Consider the following 20,770-nt stretch of genomic DNA (forward strand, 5'->3'; position numbering starts at 1 on the left):
TAAGAGGCCAAGCAGAGCAATTCAGAAGAGACAGAGATAAAGAAGCCAGATTGAATCAGTCAGCTTGGAAAGGAGTTTGAGCCAGGACAGCTGAGTTGAATCAGCCAGTCAGAGACCAGAAGGAACAAGAAAGGGTGAGCATGTTGAGCAGTATATTCCGGAGACTGAAAACATTCTAAGCCTAGATTATATTGTACAGAGGCTAGAAGCTTCCAGTACTAGGCCTAGGTTAGCAGATAGAGGTAATAAACCACTGGGGAGACAATTAGATCACATAATTCTTTGCATTGATTATTCCAGAGACAGGTTCTAACTGTGTAAGGGAGTTAACACTCTTTTGTGTGTCATCCTTGTGTGCCACCAGAACCACCAAGCACAGGGACACTTAATCAGTGTTGAAAAAAAGAAAGTTCAAGGCCCTCACCTGGCTTCACTCCAAAGTCATGGTCCAGTTTCTAACTATGATGCTAAACCTTGTTTGCTGACAAATTGATATCACTGAAGAACATAGAGGTGGAAAACTCAGTGTGAACATCTCAGGCATGTTAAACACGTGGAATGAACAGCCCCAGATTTGACGTGTAGTCAAAAGACCTAGACACACAGCAGCAAGATCTGCTTCCATCCTGTCTGTTTGATTTCATCATACTGACGACCACAGTGGCGTTATGAACCAGGAAGAAGGAAAGGAAACAGGGAAGTAGTCATTCCAAGAGATTTTGAAATATGTGTCAATATTTTTAGATAGCGAACCAAAACAATTTTCAAATTTTGCACACGACACTGTCACCCGCATTCAACTCTTAATCACGTAGTTCGCCAACGTGCTCCGAAAGGGTAAGTGGGGAATTCTCTCAGACTATCATCAGTCACAGACATCCCAAATAGAGAGCAATTTGTTTATGATACATATTAACACAGTTGCCTTGCCAGCAAGGATCTGAAGGGCTAGAAATCTAACCCACTTCTTTTATGTATCTGTGTTCACTATCATTACTTGACTAACTGCTGTGTAGAAATAACTTGCAGTGGTTTTCATTTGCATTGTTTTCATGGCTAATCATGCTGAACATCTCAGGTCTCAGTCACCCACCCCTCCTCTTCAGCTTGCATTCTAATTGTTTATCTTTCCACTGTTGGTTTTTAAACTTTATTTAGCTATTAGGCAGCCTGTGTGTGTGTGTGTGTGTGTGTGTGTGTGTGTGTGTCATTTGTAAGTTGTAAGATTGTCCCAGGGCACAGCTTGTCTTTCTGTCCTCTCCAAAGTGTCTTTTGCATAGCAAAACATTTTCATTTTTATTATCTACAATGTATAAAATGGTCCACTTATGGATCCCACTTCTAATATTAAATGTAAAAATTCTGTGCCTACTTGTATATACAGAAGAGTTGTCTCCCTAATTTTTAAGTTTCCTATTTAAATCTCTCATTTGTGTTTAAGTCACATTTTTATACGCTATTAGCTTTGGGTTAAGGGATCTCAGGGGCATTGATATTTGGCTATGAATGTTCAATCCCATTTGCAGGAAGGTAATATTTGCTGAAACTATTTGTTGAAAGGGTGATATGCTCTCCTTTAAACTGTTTTGCACATTTGTCACAATTCAGTTGAGAACATTTGTATGGATTTGGATTCTCTACACTGTAGTGCGGGCTGTGCATGTACTTGACTTTATCATCCTGTCAAGATTTTAGTTTTCTATAACCTCTATTTCTTATTTGTTTGGTTTGGCTTTTGGTTTCAAGACAGGGTTTCTCTGTGCAACCTGAGCTGTCCTGGAACTTGCTCTGTAGACCAGGCTGGCCTCAAACTCAACTCAGAAGCTTCCTGCTTCTGCCACTTGAGTGCTGGGATTAAGAGTGTGTGCCATAGTCACCCAACTATAACCTCTACTTTTTAAAGTAATTTTCAAAATTAAGATAAGCTGCAGAAACCATCTCAGTGGGGTCTTTATAGGAAGTATGGTGAACTTGCTGATCACAGTAAATATCCTGGCTTTATTCCCAATCTTAAGGAGAAAAAAAAGGTGGGTTTTTTTGGGAGGTTTTTTGTTTGATTTGGTTTTTTGTTTGCTTGTTTTTGGTTTGGTTGCCTGTTTGGTTGGTTGGTTGATTTTTATTTTATTTTATTTTTATTTTATTTTATTTTTGGTTTGGGGGTTTGGGATGGTCATTCATGTGTTTGTTTGTTTGAAACAGTGTCTCTCTACATAGCCCCTGGATGTTCTAGAACTCACTATGTAGACCAGACTGGCCTCAAACTCACAGAGATCTTCCTACCTCTGCCTTGAGAGTGCTGAGATTAAAGGCAGGTGTCACCATGCCTGGAAGTTTTTGGGTTTTAGACAGGGTCTCCCAATGTAGCTCAAGCTAGACTTGACCTCTCTAGGTATACCAGGCTGGCATTGAATGATATGCCCTCCTCAGCCTTTCCCAAGAATTACAGTCTTAGGCTACCACTTGCAGCTAGCACCCAAGTATCTTGTCATTGTGATGTTGGCAAAAAGAGTTTTGTAGATGCCCTTAATCAAAGTGAATACCTAATCTTTTACATGAATATCATTTTTGCTTTGACCCATGACCAAAACCTTATCATTCAGTGATCAATCACAGGTGGGGCTGGGAAATGATTACTTCATTTCTCCAAGTCTCAAGAAAGAGGAGGGCATGGTTGCTCCTAGGCGTGGCAGAGGAAAAGGTTTGTTGTAGATAAAAGGGAGAGCATAGTCAGAGGCTATCTGGAAGGGTCCAAAGCGAACACAGCCAGAATGAGCCAGGCCATGTAGTGGGGAAGGGGAGGGGAGATGGAGAGCCCAAAGGGGTAAAAGGGTAAATGGACAGTAGCCGACATGACTGGATTATATAGGAAAGAGCAGTTGGGAGAAGGGCAGGCCTAGCTCCTCGGCTGGAGAGTTCAGGGTAGGAGATACTAACAGGAGGATCCTCGAAGGAAATGGAGAGGAGAGGAGACGGTGGCTGATCCTAGCTTGCTCACTGCCCATCCTAGGCACTCATCTTAGGAGAGTCTTAAAGTCAAACTCTGCTTGTCAAGAAACAGAAGCCCCTATAATTTTTACATCCTGAGCTCCAAAGGCTTCTACTTTCCAAGACTGGTGAAGTGATTATCCACCCTGAGAACCAATGTGGTTGTCCCTTAGAAACAGATTTACAGACTTTGGACCACATAGTGGGAAGTATGGGGACACTGCAGAAGAGAACAAAGGGTGCTTCCTGGAGGAAACCATGGTCTTCACCTCTGAGAAGTGGAGGGAGATCAGATGTGTGTGTGTGTGTGTGTGTGTGTGTGTGTGTGTGTGTGTGTGTACATACACACCACAGAGAGCTGGGATGGAGAAATTATGCTGAGGGCAACGAGCAGGACCATTCAGTAAGGCCGAATGCGAGCCCGACCATTCAGTACCCAGGCCTCGCCTCACCTCTACCCTAGCACTGCTTTGTCCTGACTATAGTCTACACTCTCAGAGCCCGAGGGACACTTGATGGAATAAAGCTGCTGCTCAGGCATTTCCCACACCCACATGCCCAGTGGCAGCACACCTCTGCTGCAAGCAGGTGCTCAACCCGCTAGTCCACAGGCTTAGCCAGCGCAAACAGTTTGAGAGCAGCTACTGCACCTGCCACACTGTAGGTCCTGCAAAGTCAACACTGGCAGCCAAGCAGCAAGTCACAGGAGCGTAAGGGCTCTGGCATGAGAAGTAGGACAGGCTCAGCATTCCAACAGTCCCTTCTGGTGTAACCTGTTTGGATTTCAGAGAGAAAAGGACTCTCTCTACCCTGCCCCAGCCCCACCCACACACAGCAGATAAACTGTGGAACTATAAGCCTGAAGGAAAAATGAGTCATCTCTATCCTCTCGCTACCCAGCACTTCGGACATAATCTTTCTTACCTCCATTGTGGAGAAGCAAGCCAATTCCCCATGTCAATCTGGATCAGTCACCCCTCCTAACACTGTTACATTCCTCCTTAGCCTGTGCTTGAGAGTCAGAGCTAACAGAAAAATGAAATGTTTGTGGTGGTTCCTGGCAGGAGTGCCCTCCACTCTGGAACCAAACATTCTAGGCCAGCAGAACTTCAGGTCTCAGGAACAGGAAGCAGACATTTTCCAAGTGAGTCACTGGGAATGATAGTGAGTGGAACTATTCCCTTTTCCACCCCTTGATTCCTGGAACCACGGATCCCGGCTATGGGAGAAACTGTACCATATATTGGATGCGGATTCAAAGCATACACTGTCTTCTAGAGAACTGTGTTCCAGCCCTCCAGGATGCTGTCACCTAATTATCACTGTAACTGTGTCTTCAAAAGGTGCCTTCATTCCATCTTTCTACCAGGCCAGCTGCTTCAGGATGGTGGAGACCATGGTAAGATTCCATGATTATGGGCCCACTGTCACACTTTTCTGGTTGTGAAGTGAGTTTCTTAACTAGAACCAATACTATGTGGAATACCATGTTGGTAGATAAGGCATTCTGTAAATCCACAGATAGTGTTTTTGGCAGAAGCATTACGGGCAAAAAAAAAAAGGCAAATCAATAACCAGAATAAGTATCTACTACAGTGAGTACAAAAAGTGGCCCAATGTAGTCAACCTGACACCAGGTTGCTAGCTGATCATCCCAGGAAATGGAGCCATATCTTGGGTTCTTTATTGTGTCTGTGCTGTTGGCAGGTCTGGCATTCAGTAACAGCTGTAGCCAGATCAGCCTTGGTGGTGAGAAGTCTCATGCTGTCTAGCCCATGTATAACTCCATCTCTGCTACTGTGGCCACTTTGTTCATGTGCCCCTATGACAGGGAAGGCTGGGGAAAGAGGTTGACTGTCCACAGAATGGGTCATCTTATCCACTTGATTATTAAATTCCTCCTCAGCTGAAGTCACATTTGGTGAGCACTTACATGGGACACAAATATCTTCACATCCTTTGCCCATTTGGAGCCATCTATCCACATACTTCTTCCCCAGGTGTCTTTCTCACCAATCTTCAATCGTGATCTTTCCAAGTCCCTGACCATCCAGCCAATCCATTGGCTACAGCCCATGAGTCATCGAACAACTGCACATCTGGCCATTTCTCCTACCAAACAAACTGTAATACCATGTGTACTGCCCGAAGTTCTGCCTGCTGTGAAGAACATCCCTTCCCCTGTATCTTTGAGGGTTGTCACAGAAAATGGCTATAATGTTGCAACTGTCCACTTCTGGGTGGTGCCTGCATAACATGCAGAACCATCAGTAAACCAGGCCCTAGTATTCTCTTGCTCAGTCAAGCGATCATTGGGAAAACCCTATGCAGATTTAGGTACATGCTTGACAACAGACGGCATCATAATAGGAGTAGAAACCATAGGCATTTGGGCAACTTCTTCGTGTAACTTGCTTGTGCCTTCAGGCCCAACTGCATATATACCACTTCCATTTGATAATAGACTGTTGCTGTGCAGTCCTACTTTATGGCTTGATGGGTCTGATAACACCCAGCTCATGATGGGCAGTTCAGGCCATGATAACTTAGTAGCCATTGTCAAACATTCAGTTTACACTCCAGCCCAATAGCAGGCCGAGAGCTGTCTTTCAAAGAGAGAATAGTTGTCTGCAGATGATGGGAGAGTCTTGCTCCAAAATCCCAAAGGTCTCTCTGTGATTCACCGATAGGAGCCTGCTAAAGGCTCCAAACAGCATCTCTATCTGCCACTGACACCTCAAGTACCATCCGGTCTGCTGGATCATATGGTCCAAGTAGTAGAGCAGCCTGCACAGCAGCCTGGACCTGTTGGAGAACCTTCTCCTGTTCCAGCCCACACACAAAACTAGCAGCTTTCCGAGTCACTTGGTAAATGGACCTGAGTAACACACCCAAGTTTGGAATGTGCTATTTGAAGAATCCAAATAGACTCCCTAAATGCTGTGCTTCTTTCTTGTGGTGGAAGGGGCCAAGTGTAATAACTTATTCTTCACCTTAAAAGAAATGTCTCGGGGCTGAAGAGATGGCTCAGTGGTTAAGAGCACTTGCTATTCTTCAGGAAGCCCCAGGTTCAATTCCCAGCACCCACATGGCAGCTCACAACTGTCTGTAACTCCAGTTCAAGGAGATCTGACACCCTGGCACAGACATAAATGTAGGCAAAACATCAATGCACATAAAGTTACAAAAAAAATAGAAGAAATGTCTCTTCATGCCCCACACCACTGGACTCCCAAGAATTTCACTGAGGTAGAAGGCCCTTGGATTTTGGTTGGATACATTTCCCATCCTTTGATATGCATGTATATTACCAATTAGTCCAAAGTAGTTGCTACCTCTTGCTCACTTTGTCCAATCAGCATAATTTCATCAGTATAGTGGACCACTGTGATATTTTGAGATAAAGACAGATGATCAAGATCCCTTCTAAGTTGTGACACAGGGCTGAAGAGTTAATATATCCTTGAGGCAAACTGTAAAGGTATACTGCTGGCCTTGCCAACTGGAAACAAATTGCTTCTGGTAGTTCTTATTGACAGGTACTGAGAAAAAGGCATCTGCTAGATCAATAGCTGCATACCAGGTACCAGGAGATGTGCTAATTTGCTCAGGTAAGGACACCACATCTAGTAAGGCAGTTGCAATTGGAATTACTACCTGATTAAGTTGTTGATAGCCAAATGTCATTCTTCACAATTCCACCTGTCTTCTGCACTGGACAGATAGGATAGTTAAAGGAGATGTGGTGGGAACCACTGCCCCTGCCTCTTTCAAGTCTTCGATGGTGGCACTAATGTCTGCAATTCCTCCAGGGATATGATACTGTTTTTGATTCACTCTTGTCTTTGGCAGAGGCAACTCTACAGGCTTCCATTTAGCCTTTCCAACCATAATAGCCCTCACTCCACAGGTCAGGGAACCAATGTGAGAATTCTGCCAACTTCTAAGTATATCTATCCCAATTATTCATCCTGGGACTGGGGAAATGACCACAGGATGAGTTCAGGAACCCACTAGACCTACTGTGAGTCAGACATCAGCCAAAACTCCATTAATCACCTGACCGCCATAAGCCCCTACTTTAACTGGAGGACCACAATGTTTCTTAGGATCTCCCAGAATTAACAGCAATTCATAACCAGTATCCTGGAAATCTGTTTCCTTTCCTCTAGTATACAGTTATCCAGGTCATAGGTCCGTCTGGGGAAGAACTGGAGAAAGGCTAACAGTAAAACTTTTAGGTGTCTTATCAAGGTCCTTCTTCCGGGGAACCTAGTCACCCCTTCATTCAAGGGGTTCTAGGTCTGCAAACTGACTCAAGTCTAGGAAATGATTCTTCACTGGCTGAGATTGCCTTTTGTAATAGTCCAATGCAGCTTTTCCTTCTTCTTCCTCTTTTTTTTTTTTTTTTTTTTTTTGAAAAATTTTCTGCTTATAGAGATCAAGTAGAAATGCAATAGGCTTCTTATCTATTTCCTGCTTGGAAGAAACATGATTGATTAGCCAGTATCAACAGTCCATACAAGTCATGCCATTATAAAAATCACCTCATCTGTGCTGACCATTACAGGTTAGGTAATTATGAACATAGTTATGTCTATGCTGCCCATTATAACTACAATCACCTTGCCTCTGGAAATTCAATGCCACCACCTGGCCCCTGCTACTCCTGGTTCCAATTTAACCCCATTCCATTTAATTCATCCAGTAAAACAGCAGTATTTCTGACCCTAAGGTCTGGGACAAGGAAAGAGGTGGCACAAAGCTTCCAGTGTTCTGGTGCCCTTCTCACCACTTTGCTTCCTGTAGGATTTGTGAAGGACATGTCTCATGGTCCCACCCATTGTGGAGGATTAGGTTTTACCCACTCTAGCATTACAACTTCCCTGAGCCTTTTCAGTAGTCCATCTTTTGAAAAACGCTTCAGCCAAACATTCAACTATTGACACCTTTTTAAACTGTGCGAGCTTTCATATTAAACTTAGAATCTCCACTCAGAGGACCCATATCAATAAACTTAGCCTGAGCTAGTTTTGTGTTCCTTCCACCACTATCCCACACCCTTAAATCCATTCCCACACATATTCCCCAGACTTCTGCTTGAATGAATTAGCAAACTCAGTAATCTCCTCAATAGTGTGGCACACTTCCTCATGGATCATACTTTCTACCTCCCCTCTAAGGGCCTTCTTTGCCTTCATTCAGGTTCTAGGTCTAGAGGCAACTATTGGTGGGCCTTGAGGAACATCAGTATTGTCTTGCCTGGCATTTTCTTCAGAGAAAGTCACTACTAGTTTAGCAGACACTGAAGGGTTAATTTCCTCAATGAAAGGTGGAAAGGGACAATATTTCAAGGGGTGGGGCTGAGGGTACTGCTGCCTCAGGTCAGATAAATCCTTGAGAATATGAAGGTTAAATGTTCTCTGTTTCAATAGGGTCTCCCACACAGCCCTATCCCGAGTTATAGGATCCCATTCTTTACCAATTAATGCCCTTAACTTTAACTGCTGACATCCTCTGAGACTGAGACTTGAGTACTTGATGTAATTCAGTCAACTTTGTAATGAGGTCTTCAGTTTGATTTTCCATAACTCAAGCTCTATGGCTGGTGGAGAGATTCTCTTCAAGGGCACACTTAGAAACCTTTAGACTGTTTATGTGTATCATCACTAAGTCCACTGTTGTCCTTCATCATAATCTGAAGTTGGTTAATTTTATCACACTTCTCATCCCTATCCTTTATCACTTTATCCAGAGATGCTAAAAACAACCAATCAACAGCACCATTTTCCTTATTTTCCCCCAAACTGTCAAGTTTCCTATACAGGGTCACCAAATCCATTGCCACTCACAGTTGATGAATTAAGATAATCAAAGGCATTTGCCTCTTTAAGTTTGAGATATAGTTTCCACCATGAACCTTCAATATTTTCCGAGCTCCCAGGAGAGAGAGTGACTGGAGAGGTTTCAGTGGCTAAAGGTGCTAGTGAATTACAAGGTGCTGGTGAATTATAAAGCCTATTCCAAATTCAACTTTATACTTCTGTTCCTCTAGAACCACTTCTGGTACCAAAATTCATATTAGTCAGGGCTCTCTAGAGTCAGAGAACTTAGTTCCAAATGTGTGTGTATGTGTTTATGTATATATGTATGTGTGTGTTTATGTATATGTGTGTGTGTGTGTGTGTAAATATATGTGAAATTTATTGAAATGACTTACAGGCTGTAGTCCAAGTAATTCAACAATGGCTAGTTGTGAATGAAAAGTCCAAGAATCTAGTAGTTGTCAGTCTCACAAGGCTGGGTGTCTTAGCTGGTCTTCTGCATAAACTGGAATCTCAAAGAATTAGGATCCAATGCCAGTGAAGGAATGGATGTGCCGGCAAAGTGAAAGCAAGCAATCAAAGAATAAACAAACCCCTTCCTTCTGGCTTTCAACAAAAAGTATGGCCCAGATTAAAGGTGTGTCTCAAGATCTGAATTAAAGGCATGTGTCATCTCAACTCAAATCAAAAGGCTGTGTCTCTCAGCCTCAAGATTCAGATCAAAGGCATGTTGTCTTCCTGCCACAAGATCTGGATCACCAGTGTGGATTGTAGGTCATTCCAGATGTCGTCAAGTTGACAACTGGGAAAAGCCATCACAGTAAGCACTGAGAAAAAATATTTGCAAACAACAATATTCAGAATATTAAAGAACTCTTACAACTCATCAACAAAGCCTATCTAATTTCTATTTTAAACTGTTATGTATTTTTATCTGTGTGTATGAGAGTCACATGGCTGCAGGACCAGAAGAAGCTAGAAGAGAGCATCAAGTCCTCTAGAGCTGGAATTAGAGCAGCTGGGAGCTACCTGGTGTGGCTGCTAAGTATCAAACCTGGTTCCTCTTCAAGAGTGGCAAGCACTCTCAACTGCTAATCTCCCCAGCTCCAAGACAATCTAATTTATATAAAATTATATAAAATTTATATAAATTTATATAAAATTCTTACAGAACTTCAGTAGGTATCTCTAAAAATAGACAAATGGGAAAAATACACACATCTGCTCAATACTGTTAACAACTACAGAAATGTAGATCAAAACTATAATGAAGTACTGCTTTATACCCAGTAGGATGTACATAAAGGAAAAACAAAGTGTGGAGAACACATAGAGAAATTGGAAGGCTCAATATTGCTGGTAGGAGTGTAAGGTGACAGCAGTTTGGTGGCATCTCAAACAACTAAACATGCAATCTCTATATGGCCAAGAAGTTCCATTCTTTGTGTTTATAATTCAACCAAACATATTTAAAAACAGATACTACATGTTCTTAACAACACTATTCAAAAGATGGAACCATGCAAATGTCCATCAAAAAACAAATGAGCCGGGCGGTGGTGGCGCACACCTTTAATCCCAGCACTTAGGAGGCAGAGGCAGGCAGATTTCTGAGTTCGAGGCCAGCCTGGTCTACAGAGTGAGTTCCAGGATAGCCAGGGCTATACAGAGAAACCCTGTCTCGAAAAACCAAAAAAAAAAAAAAAAAAAAAAAAAAAAAAAAAAAAAAAAAGAGTAAACAAATTATAGTATGTATATTTGATGGAATATTACTCAGTCATAAAGATAAATGAAGTACTTCACTTGACACAGTAAGAAAAACCCTCAAAAAATACTACGTTGAGTGAAAGAACCTAGCCACAAAAGGTCATAAGTCATGTCTTATTATTCTGTTTCTACAAAATATCCAGAATCAGGAAATCTACCTTAAGATTACCAAGAGATGGTGTTGGGGAGACTGGGGAAAAACAGCTCAGTGGGTATGGGCTTTCCTTTGGGGGTGATAAATGTGTTTGAGAACTAGATAGAAGTGGCAATTATACAATGTTATAAATGTGCTGGTTTCCAGTGAATTCTTCACTTTAAAAATCATTAATTTTGAGATTGAAGAGATGACTCAACAGCTAAGAATGGCAGCTGCTCCTCTAGACAACCCACTTTCGATTCCCAGCACCTACATGGAAGCTCAAAACCATTTGTAACTCTAGTTCCAGTGAATCTGATGCCTTCTTCTGACCTCCATAGGCTCCAGGCACACACATGCAAGAACATAAAAACAGGCAAATCTCTCAGAGATGAGGCAAACTCTCATTATACATAATAAAACTAAAGACATTTTAAAATAGTTAATTCTATATTTTATGAATTTTAGTTGAATTTTTTATGAGCCAGACTTTGTAGACAGTTAATATTAAGCTACCAGAAAGGACATCTCTAACAGTACTGGTCCACCTTTTGTTCTGCTCAAGTGAATTCTATTTTGTTTTGAAGCTGTTTCATTGAATTTAAAAATAAAACTAGGGCTGGAGAGATGGCTCAGTGGTAAAGAGCACTGGCTGCTCTTCCAGAGGTCCCAAGTTCAAGTCCCAGCAACCACATGATGGCTCACAACCATCTGTAATGAGATCTGATGCTCTCTTCTGATGTGTCTGGAGACAGTGACAGTGTACTCATATACATAAAATAAATAAATCTTTAGAAAAAATAAAAGTAAAAACTAAACTAGATGCATCTTCCAATCCTAAATAAAACAGTGCAAACCAGAGTTAAAGATAAGTGATGTAGTTGGGTTTTTTTCTAAAGTGTTTTAAAACATATTTGAGGTTTTTAATAGCAAAAGGAAACTATATCAAATGCAGCTGGATCATTTCTATATAATTGGCTTTTCAGTCTTAATCTGGCTCTGAACTGTTTACTCCACTTTGGTAATTAACTATTATCAACCACATTAATGAAACAGAAACCACCAATCATTAATAAAAAGCTTGTCACACAGAATTTAAACAAAGAACAAGATTTAGACAAGCAAGAGCCTGTTAGAAGCCACTTCTACTAATTACACGAGTGTTTTAGTTATTTTGTTGTTGTTCTCTGGAGACCTGCAATGTGTCCTTTGGCATAGCTGTCCAGCAGTCTATCTGAAGTCTTTCATACAAGGATAGTAATTTAACGGAAGTGTTTTATCCAGTATGTGAAATGCTGAGTTCCCAGCTACGTATCTACATGTGTAAATGGGATACCCTACTTAATCAAGCCACACTGCAGATCTTGTTTTCTATCTAGCTATTCTCTAATCCAAGTGACAGGAAGCAGAAAAGGCATATTTCTTAGTCTAAGATGTATTTCTAGAATAAACGAAAACAGAAAGACGTATTTCTCATGAGATGATACAGCAAAATTATAGCTTACATACTGGAAAACAAAACTAAATTTCCAATTATAAACTTTTATTTGCTCAGATTCAATGAGAATGCTACGGAAGTTTAAGTAATTAGTAAGAAGACATGATGCTTCGTTACTGTGATAATTTCTCCCTAAAGTTTAATATTTTGTAAAGTTAAGGACATTAATTTTTTCAGATAAAGGAAAATATTGCAATGCAGCTCAAAATAATAAGGAGATACAAGCACATACGGCTGTCAGGACTGATACCAGGTGAGCGTGACCACTGAACCACTTTTTTCAGTTCATTAATGCACTTGACTGGCTAAAGGGACCAATCTGTAACTAGAGAGTAAGAAAAGTCAGGAGACGACTCAACAGGTAAAAGGCACTTGCTGCCAAGTCTGATGCCCTGAGTTTGATCCCCATAATCTCCACAGTGGAAGAGAGAACCAATTCTTGCAAGTTCTCTGTCCTCTGAGACAACACACACCATGCTGTGCAGATGCATGCACACAGATGACTCATTTTTTTGTTTTGTGTTGTTTTTTGTTTTTCGAGACAGAGTTTCTCTGTGTAGCCCTGGCTGTCCTGGAACTCACTCTGTAGACCAGGCTGGCCTCGAACTCAGAAATCCACCTGCCTCTGCCTCCCAAGTGCTGGGATTAAAGGCGTGCGCCACCACCGCCCGGCGCATGCACACATATGAATAAATGTTCTTTTTTAAAAAGAAGAAAGAGATAAGCTCCAATATGGTAGGAGATCAAATCCATGCTTTTTCTTTCATTATTCTTTCATCAGTCTCTTGGTCTCTATACCTTCTTCATGACTGAGCTCCCACTGCCGACAAGGCCTGCCTCGAGGTGAGCTCAGTGCTGTAGATGAGGAAGAATGCTCGGCTACAGCTGAACCGCCTCCAGCACCCAGGAAGCAACACTCAGTTAAGGAGTTCCTGCCCCAGACCTTCCATTTGGAACTCAAGGTCTATTTACTCTAGTTTTATAGGAGCACAGCTGAACACTAGCATTTGACGGTTCGTTTATGTCTCTACCAATGCTTTAATCTCACTGGGATGCAACTGTCTTCATTTACATTTGCCTAAAGTAATCAATTACATATATTTTATAAGAGAGACACCGTCTTTATTTCCCTGGCACTTACTACAGCAATGTATGTATAAACAATATTCAGTAGATACTTGTTGAAACCAAAACATGTCTTCTGAAATATTTTTTCTCTTCTTTAATTTTTAATTTTACTTATTATTCTCATTTGAGTATGAGTGTGTGCCTGCCACAGCACAAGCCTCTGAGTCAGATGATAACTTTGGGGAACCATTTTCCCCTTTCATTATGAGATGCGGGAATCAAACTGATACTCAGTTTGCATGAGAACCACTGCTCCCTGCTGGGCCGTCTCACTAGCCTCTGCCTCTTGATTTTCATGCTGTTTCTACCACATTAATATAATACAGACTTTTCAGAATAATCTATAGCGGCCGGGCAGTGGTGGCACACACCTTTAATCCCAGCACTTGGGAGGCAGAGGCAGGTGGATTTCTGAGTTCGAGGCCAGCCTGGTCTACAGCCTGAGTTCCAGGATAGTCAAGGCTATACAGGGAAACCCTGTCTCAAAAAAAAAAAAAAAAAAAAAAAAAAAAAAAAAAAAAACCCACAACAACAACAAAAAAACAAACAGAATAATCTACAGCAAATGTCAAGGCCATTTCTACCTGTTCTACCTGTTGATAACTAATTAGTCCAAATGTGCTTAACCAAATGCAACCGGGGGAAGGAAGGGCTTACATATCCCAGTCCACACTGAGAAAAGCCAAGTCAGGGACTGAAAAAGAACAGGAACCAGGAGGCAGGAACTGAAGCAGAGACCATGGAAGAGTACTGCTTACTGGCTTGCTTTTTTTTTTTTTTTGTAACCCAGAACCTCCTGCCCAGGGTTGACACTCCTCAGTGTGGCTGGACCTTCCCACATCACTCATCAGACAAAAAGCTGCCCCCATTTACCTGCCTACAGTCCAATCTGATGGAGGTATTTTCTCAGTTGAGCTTCCCTGTTCCCAGATGACTCTAGCTTGTGTCAAGTTGACAAGGGAAAAAACAAAAAAAACAACTTACTTTGTTAAGTTTATGTTAAGGGGTACATTGCTGTTGTTGTGGGCGAGGGGTGGCTTTTGTAGTACTACAGATCCAACCCAGGGCCTCAAAGATGCTAAGCAAGTACTCTGTCATCAGGCTGCATCCCGCCCCCAACAGCTGTCTGAATTTTTTTTCTTTTTTCTTTCTTTCTTTTTTCTTTTCTTTTTTTTTTTTAGTAACACAAAAGTTTATTTAGCAAAAAGTTTTGTATGAAAATGTACATGACCTAACTCTACATCACAATCAAACAGGTCCTTGGGGAGGGATGTAGACACACTGCTGAACACTGGTTAGACTCTTTCCAAGGCTTCTAACACGATGACATGACGCTGTTTGCTCGGATGACCACCAAGCCAATGTTGTTCTGCCGCCCACTTGTTGCCATCTCCACACACTCATCAGTCACAAGATTCATAAAGGGATCAAAGCCCCGCAGTGTTCCTTGGACATGCCTGCCACCGTTTAACTTCAACGATAACTTCTTGTCCATAAACTTCTTCAGTTCCGGAGGGTGGGCTTTGCTCATGGCGACTCCTTAGCGGGCTCAGCATGACAGTGAAGGAGTGAGCGGGCCTCAGAAACGCGCGCAAGGCAGGTTTGGCGCTGATGACTGTCTGAATTTTTAAATTGATTCAAAAAATTATGGGTTCTAATTAAAACTAGATGACATGGGGGGGGGTCAAGACAGGGTTTCTCTGTGTGTAGCCCTGGCTGTCCTGGAACTCACTCTGTAGACCAGGCTGGCCTCAAACTCAGAAATCCGTCTGCCTCTGCCTCCCAAGTGCTGGGATTAAAGGCGTGCGCCACCACCGCCTGGCTAGATGACATTTTAATGAAATTGCTCTAGTGGTCTTTTACATATACATTCCAAATCTATCAGTAAAATCATTATGAAGGCTGGGACTATAACCTGAACTCAGATCCCCAGTAGTCAATGAAGCCAGCATGATGGTACCTATAAGGGAAACAGGCAGGTCCCCAGAGCTCTTGCGCCAGACAGTTTAGCCAATCCATGAGCTCCAGGGCCAATAAAAGCCATTACAAGACGTTGAGCCAAATAATGAAGCGGAGGTGGGAGCAGGCAGGAAGCTCGGTGAGTACAATGCTTTATCATGCAAGTCTCATGGCCTGGTTTGTGTTCCCTAAGCCTAGATAAAGATGGAAGAAAGAACAGACTCCACAAAGCTGTCCTCAGTCCTCCTCACATGCATGATGCCATGGTCCTCACAACACACACTGTACACACACAGTAATAATCAACAAAGTGAAAGTGGACAGTGTTACAAGACACCCTAACAACTACCTCTGGCCTACACACCACACACACACACACACACACACACACACACACACACACACACACACACGTGTGCGCATGTGGATGCATGCCTTTACACAAAAGAGTTTTGGAGTTTTTTGTTGTGTGTATAAACTTTTTGCCTGTGTGTATGTTGTATACCACATATCTGCCTATTGACTATACAAGTTAGAAGGCATCAGGTCCCCAGGAACTGTAGTTATATAGGTGGTTGTGAGCCACCATGTTAGTCCTGAGAAACTGAGCCAGGGTCCTCTATATGAGCAATTGATGCTCTTGATCTTAGAGCCATTACTACAGCCTTTATTTTTTAAAAAAAGTTTTTAAAAAGTCACTATGGAGAAACTAAATTTCATTATCTCAATTTCAAGGACAGTAATTTTTCTAATCTAACAATATAATTTTTTCATCTAGAGAATTAAGAAAATAAATACTCCCAGATACCTTTTTCATAACACAGTCAAAAGTGTGTGAGCTCTTATCAGGGCTGAAGTAATGGGTCAGCGTTAAGAACACTGGCTGCTCTTGCAGAGTACTAGGGTTCACTTCCCAGTATCCACAAGGCAACTGACAATCATCTGTGACTCCAGTTCCAGGGGATCCAGCACTCCCTTCTGACCTCCACAGGTACCCAGCATGCACATGGTGCACACTAATACATGCAGGCAAAACATACCAAAAAAAAAAAAAAAAAAAGGAAAAATATAAGAGCATGTATTAAAAGAACTCACCTTTCAAAAAAATTTTTTTCCACTGGTTGAAATGGCCAACTAAACTGTGTGTGAACTAAGGAGCTGAACCAAACGGTGTCAAAGAGAATTTGGGCCATTTTGCTTAGAAATCCCACCTTTGCTTTTAGACTGCCAATACTTTGTATCTTTTGTGGAACGCCATTAAACGCTGACATGTCATTGCACTTGCCAGTCAAGCCTGTGTTTGGCATAATGCTGCAGAAGGCACGTGGTTCTGGCAGCTCCCTCTTTCCTTTGTGTCTCTGCAGAGCTAGGAGCTTTCCTCTGGGAGCACCGACAGTTGGCTTTGTGTGATGGGCAAGGATGGATCAGATTAGGCTCCGAATGCAAGGGGGAAAGTATTCACATTTTGGATACAGTATTTATAACTACCTGGTACTTTTATTTATGCTAATGCTGGAGTCTGAATGGGCATAATTTATCTAGGGAGGAGAATGATTGTCTTTACTGTTCCTTTTTTTAAGGAGGTCAACGAATCCTCTCGTAGGAGCTCTTCTGGCTCTTCACAGTGAGTGTGCAGCATGCTGACAAGATGCAGGCACGCTGCTGACAGTTATTAAAAGCATTAACGCATTAACCTTTAGCAACCTCATTTTTCACATGGTACACACATTTAAGTGTTTTTATCAACCTGAAGCTAAACACTAAAAATTCAAGTTAAAAAAAATCCGTTTTCTTCAGTCTAATAGGAAAGCATATGATAAAAAGTAAAGGCAGTAGAAGAATGAGGCAGCCTAAATAGTTGTTTTAGGGTCAATTAACATAAATCTATTCCCTGTGACTGTGGAAATGAAAATGCAGCAGGGAGCTGACTTAGAAAAGCCACAACAGCTAGTTAATCTTCAGAATTCAAGATAAAAGAATTATGAATATCAGGAAGTCCTTTGTTACATATTGAATATGAACACTAAATTAAAGAATTTTCAGATCATAATATTTAAAATAAAAAGCCCCTATGAAAGATGTAACTCAGTAGAACTTGCGGCTATTCATAGAATTTCTGGACAGCAGATTCTCAACAACCCATATTAATGCCTATTCCAAACCCCTTCCCATTTTACAATAAAGGAAGAAGTTAATTGGTTACTAAAGGAATGCAAACATAAATAAAACATAATTCCTTTCGGAGTGAAAAGGAAGACATTTGCACATATATTACTACACAGGGCGGAGTGGTAATCACTAGATAAACAGAGGTACATAGGGACAGAGCAAAAGAAGAAGTCATTTGTATTTCCCACAACAAACATTTATAATTGACATTATTCTTTTTGGCTACTTAGTATCTGAACTCTTGGCTATTTTCATAAAATCTCCCCACATATTATTCTTATACAGTATGCCCTACTTTCACTATAGAATGTTAACTGTTCTCCCTCCTAGCTAAAATGCAGGCCTATGACTTAACTTCAACTGATCAGACATCAGCACCACCCCAGCCCTGTCCTGTGGTGATTGCGCAGACTGTAGTTCCAACTGCAACTGCAAATACAACATGGAATGAGTAGTGTATGTGTGCTTGAACACTGTCTGAGCATGGGAAAGCTGGTTGGGAAGCCCTTGCTGGACCAGATCTACAACACAATTTTGAATGTTCCTTTGGGTCTCATAAATTTTTTGTTGTAAACTTTATTTTCCAGTTATTGTAGCCACTATATAAGCAATACATACCCTTGAAGTGAGTGATTCTCCAAACCAATGGTAGCTGGCTTTTCTCCCATAGTTCTTTCTACCTGTTGACACAACTCAAGATGTTAAGCAATCTCTACCACACATAATGAGTCACAAGAATTGCCTCCAAAGTAGACTCACCTCCAGAATCAAATTAAGGAGCATTCAAATTCAAGCTAAAGATATTTGCTTAGAAGGCCCAGAGAAAATGATCCCTACTTTTCTTTCTTTTTTAATTTGGGGGTGCAGGGTTAAGGCAGAATTTCTTTGTATACCCCTGGCTGTCCTAAAACTCACTCTGCAGACCAGGCTTGTGACAGGAGAGAGGGTTTATCTCAGCTACACTGTGGACCATAGTCCATCACAACAGGAAAGTCAAAGCAGCAGGAACTTGGATGCAGCCAGGCACATCCACAGCCGAGAGCAGAGACAATAAAGAAACACACACTCACTGGTTTCTGATTCTCTGTTTTCTCCACTCTTTTTAAAAATTTAAAATTTTGTGTGCATATGTATTTTCCCTGCATGAGTGTCTGTATGTCTGTATACCACTTGTGTGCCCTGTGCCCACAGAGACCAAAAGAGGGCACCGGGTCCCCTGAACTGGAGGTACAGATGGTTGTTGTGATCTACCCTGTGATTGCTGCTAAAACAGAGCCCAGGGCCTCGACAAAGCAGCCATTTTTAACCTCTGAGTCATCTTTCCAGCCCCTACTTTTTCCACAGTTTAACAGTTCCTGGCTAGAGAATGATGCTGCCCACTGTGGGTGATTCTTCCCACCCCAATTAATATAAACAAAGAGAATTCCTCACAGACAAGTCTGTGGGCCAACTTGATCTAGACCACCCTCCTTGGGACTCTCTTTCCAGATTTTTCTAGATTTTGTCAAGTTGACAAGATTATCATAGAGAGAGTACAGAAATTGTCCCTGATAAAAGATGCTTAAATTGAGACCCAAAAACATGAGACATATTTGAGTTGGATCTTAAAGGATCAATCAGAAATAAAAGAATGTATCAGGTTAGCAAGCAGAAAAAAATGTATTACTTTATGAAACTATAAGGCATAAGAAAACATTTGCTGGGCATGGTAGCACATATACTGCATCTTAGCTTTCAGGAGGCAGAGGCAGGAGGATCTCTGTGAGTTTGAGGCCTAGTCTACACAGCAAGTTCCAGGACAGCCAGAGCTATGTTGGGGAAGGAGGGGAACAGCCTCCTCAATATTTCAAAGGAAAGTCATTTCAAAAGAAAGAGATGAAAAATATATTTGAAGAACTTAGAAAGCCAAGATTCACTAAAGAACAGATTATTTTAAGGGAACAGTGAACATAATCTCCAAGCTGGTACCAACCCTGGGCACTGTGAAAAGGTCCTTCCATTATCCCTGCAATGTTTCTGAGAAGAATAGTTCCTGTGTCATCAAGAAACCTCTTCAGAGCCAGGCAGTGGTGGCACACGCCTTTAATCCCATCACCCCTACAAAGAAACCTCTTCAGAAGGTAAAGAACAATAGAAGACACTGATGCTGATCTCTGACCTCCACATGAACACTTATGCATACATATGGGCACACAAACATACATACATACAGACAGACAGACAGACAGACAGACAGACAGAGAACCTTCAGTATTTAAAGATTACATAATCAATAGTAATGGAAATTAATTTATAATATATAAGAATTATTCGATTATTTGTCCCATTCAATGCTAAATGGCATTGTGGCATCAATGTAAGATTAGAATCTAAATATAAAGTAAATCTAAATTCTAATTTCCTTATCTACTAGAACATGCAACTGTTCACTAGGGAGAAAAATCAGAAATAAATAAAAGGAGTGAGCAAAAATGTAAGTCCACAGATAGAAGGCCAAACTGAGGAATGTACTTAAGGCCACTGAACACTTAGAGATTCAACCCTAAAATGAACTCATGTTTCCTTCAAGTCCCATTTGCCGATGATCTGTTGTTGTTATTATGGAGATGGTGGGCTGGCAGTGGTGGCAGTGGTGGTGGCGGTGGTGGTGGAAGTGGCGGTGGCGGTGGCGGCGATTGTTGGTGTCTAACACATGCTACACTTCAGTAGCCGAAGCTCTCCTAAAACTCACTCTGCAGCTCATGTTCATTTTGACTTCTGATCCTCCTGCCTCCATCTCCCAAGGGTTGGGATTACAAAGATGAGCCACCATACCTGTTCTTAATGGGTACTCGAATTTAAAATACTATACAAAGTAACAGTAAAGCTAAAGGAAATAGTATGACTTACAAGTTTTCATCAAATGTGCAGAACAATTATTTAAATATTTAGTATTGTAAAACTAAAATTAAACTGAGCTAATAAACATGAGTAGGTCCAGGGGTTAACTCTATGGTTGAATTTTTGTCTAGTATGTGCAAGCCCTTGGCTCCATCTCCAGCACCACAGTAACAATAAATAAAGCAGGCATGGTAGCATGCCTATAATCCCAGCCTGGAGTAAATGGAAAGACTGTGCCTCAAGAAGAGGCTGGGTGGAGGAAAGAATATTATTGATAAAATGGCATATCAACAGATTTTTTTATTATGCAGTCTTTACAGATATCTGAATAGCCGCCCACGGTGGAGTGCACCTTTTATCTCAGCACTTAGAAGGCACAGGTAGGTGGATCCCTGTGACTATGAGGTCTGATCTCACAGTGAC

At 41.5% G+C, this 20,770-nt stretch overlaps 1 pseudogene; it reads right to left on the reverse strand.

Moving 5' to 3' along the window:
• Positions 1-14,533: 14,533 nt before the first annotated feature.
• On the reverse strand, positions 14,534-14,888 carry LOC117707764 (small nuclear ribonucleoprotein G pseudogene; annotated as a pseudogene).
• Between the last annotated feature and the right edge of the window lie 5,882 nt (positions 14,889-20,770).

Source organism: Arvicanthis niloticus, chromosome 4, assembly GCF_011762505.2.
Source record: "Arvicanthis niloticus isolate mArvNil1 chromosome 4, mArvNil1.pat.X, whole genome shotgun sequence".
In the NCBI taxonomy this organism is placed as follows: Eukaryota; Metazoa; Chordata; class Mammalia; order Rodentia; family Muridae; genus Arvicanthis; species Arvicanthis niloticus.